Raw genomic sequence first — 2,835 nt, 5'->3', positions numbered from 1 at the left:
ATTTACTTTTCATTTCCTTCATACTAAATTAGAAAACGGGCTCACTTCAGTGAAAAATTTTACTGCAACAAGAGAAGACTTTGCATAGGGCCAAGGCTCCCCACACAGGAACCTCAGAGACAGGATTTGTTTATCTTCTTTTTAATGCTATTGAGAATGTCACGTAGAGTGGGACACACAGACTGTCCTCTTCATTATGTTTATAATGTTACATTTATAACGTAGAGGAAAGGCCACGTGAACATTGGGAGTGGGATTTCTGAAACTTTTGCACCTATAAAAACAATGAAGTGGAAAATTTGCATTTCTAGTGTCTTGCTTGAGCCACAGAGAAGTCACTATTCGCTAGTGAATGAAAAGAAGAAAAAATGCTCATTTCTTGTGATTTATCCCAATGACAGGGTTAATGACACAGGTAGACATGCCCATTGACTCATTAAATTGAATTGCAAGACACAGCTAGAAGTTAATTTCCTTTGGTATGTGCTTAGGCACCTTGTAATGACAGTATTTGTGTCACTGGAATTCAGTCCCGACCTAAAACTGCACTGATCTTTCAGTTCAAATCTGTGGAGGCATTTTCATGCAACTCTTTCTCTTCCAGAGCTCTGTGGCTGTAACAGCTCACATCTTTTGTAGGTCAGGCACCGCGACGGACGTGAAACGTGTACATGACTTGGTTGCAGTGGTACACTCACTGCAGGTGCTTTGCTACACAAATATGTACATGTGTAGAATATTAATGACAACTTTCATTCACAGGCAACATATGAATTATCAATGAATCCAGTTTCTGTGTTTAGCAGGAAGCGTGTGGTAAGGGCTGATGGAATGCTTGGAATCATAATCTTGGCTGTAGTAGCTATTGCTGTGTGTGCCACCCCAGATGGCAAAAACTCCCCTGAAGAAGACTGGCTCACACTGCAGCAGAGCTGTGCAAGCTGCAAACACTACCTTTAAGAACATTTTGAGGGGAAAAGTGAAGTTGATATCAGAAGGAGTTGTGGATGTGGATCTGCCTGTCCCCACTGAGGCGCATGGTCTGTGTTTGCTGTTATCAAGGTACATGGTGGCAATCAAGGAAATGATCAAGAAAAATGGGCTCTGAGACTCCTCATGGTTCAGCCATGCTGGCAGCTGGGACTTCTTTCCCATTCTAATATCAAGTAATGATATTATAAGGAAGCCCAGCTGTAAAAGGAGAATAAAATACCAGTGTCCTAAAAATCCCTGGAAAATTCATTAATCTCTGCCAATCAGATTTGGGTAGATGCTAATTATCCCTTGAATACACACTCCAAAATACTTGAAATATTAGAATTTTGAGGCTGTCAAAGCAGTTTTGCCTGCTTTACAAGTAGATGGAAGGAAAGCCAAGCTAAGTTGGGAAACCATTTGAAAGTCTTCCCCTAAATTTCAATCCCCTGTGTTTCTTATGTTATCTATGAAATAACCTTGACAAGTGCCTGTGTGGTGCATGGGGTTTGCACAGCCCTGTCTTGTCTATTGCTGTATAAAAGAAACAAGAGCAAGGGAGGGGCCAAAGCCCAGCACAGGCACAGCTGACACCAGCAGCCTCAGGTGCTCTGGGTACAAACACAGAGGTCCTTTATGTAACTGTTACATTAGTAATCTTCACTGCTACTCGCAGGAGTAACAGATAAGACTGTACAGCTTTAGATTACGAAATTTTCAGTGTCACTTAGTTTCTTTCAGTTTTTGCTATCTAGATAATTTTCCACGTGGAATTACCTCTTCACTTAGGTCAGCACTTCAGAGAGCTGCGTGGCCCCACTCTCAGTGCCGAGCTGCCAGCGCTGGAGGTGGCTGTCGTCACTGTCCCTGGGGCTGCAGGGCTCTGGGATTCCAGGCCAGCAACAGGTTCCCTGGCCAGGTCTCTGCCAGCGCAGCTGCAGTGTCACCGTGCTGGGCTGCGCACAGCTCCTGGGCACGCACCGGTGTCAGGACACCGCGACCGCTGGGGGTTACAGGGCCTCAGAACAACAAAGTGATGGGAGAACTCTGCTGGACAGAGTTGCTTGGCTGTGTTGGTCACACAGGAACTGGGACACGCCGTGCCAAGACTCTGCTGTGTCACCTCTTGTGACCGCATGGGTTAAAGCAGCAGTAGGCTGTGCCTCAGTTTACCATCAGGAACTACCATTTTGAGATACTAAACAATGGACATTTTGAGATTTAACTGAATGGGATTTGTAGATTGTGTGAACATTCAGTTCCCGGTGCAAAGTGCGAATGTTTCTACACTGACCCTGTGAAGGTGCACTGGGAGATGCACAGGGGAGCCCTCAGAGCTCCCGCCACACGGAGGTGATGGACACAAAAGATCTGAACGTTTCTCTCAACTCTGCTGACTCCAGATCTGCGGAGCAAGGTCACTCACTAAAACAGAGCTGTCCCGGGAGGGCATTCCTGGGAAGGGACACTCGCCCGGTGCCTGCGGAAGGCCTGGGGCGATGAGGCGTGCCGGGGGCGATGAGGCGTACCGGTGGCCTCGTCTTCCCGGTGCTCGTTGACACCCAGAGTGCCCAGTGCCGGCATGCCCGATGCCAGCGCTGCTGTGCCCGGTGTTTTCCCGGTGTGCCTGACCTTCGTGGCCCGCGCCCGGGACTCCCGGTGTGTCTCCGGTAAGTACCCGGCACTCCCGGCACTCCCGGTTCTCCCGGTGCGCCCCGGCCGCCCCCTCAGGCGAGCGGCCGCGCAGTGCACGCCGGGAGGCGCGCGCGGCACGCTGGGACACGCTCCCGCGCCTCGGCCGCCCAAGATGGCGGCGGGCGGCCGTCCCCGCCCCCGGCCGCGCATGCGCAGCGCCGCGGC

This window comes from Poecile atricapillus, chromosome 21 (genome assembly GCF_030490865.1).
Source record: "Poecile atricapillus isolate bPoeAtr1 chromosome 21, bPoeAtr1.hap1, whole genome shotgun sequence".
Classification (NCBI taxonomy): Eukaryota; Metazoa; Chordata; class Aves; order Passeriformes; family Paridae; genus Poecile; species Poecile atricapillus.
Note: the sequence above shows the minus strand (reverse complement) of the source record.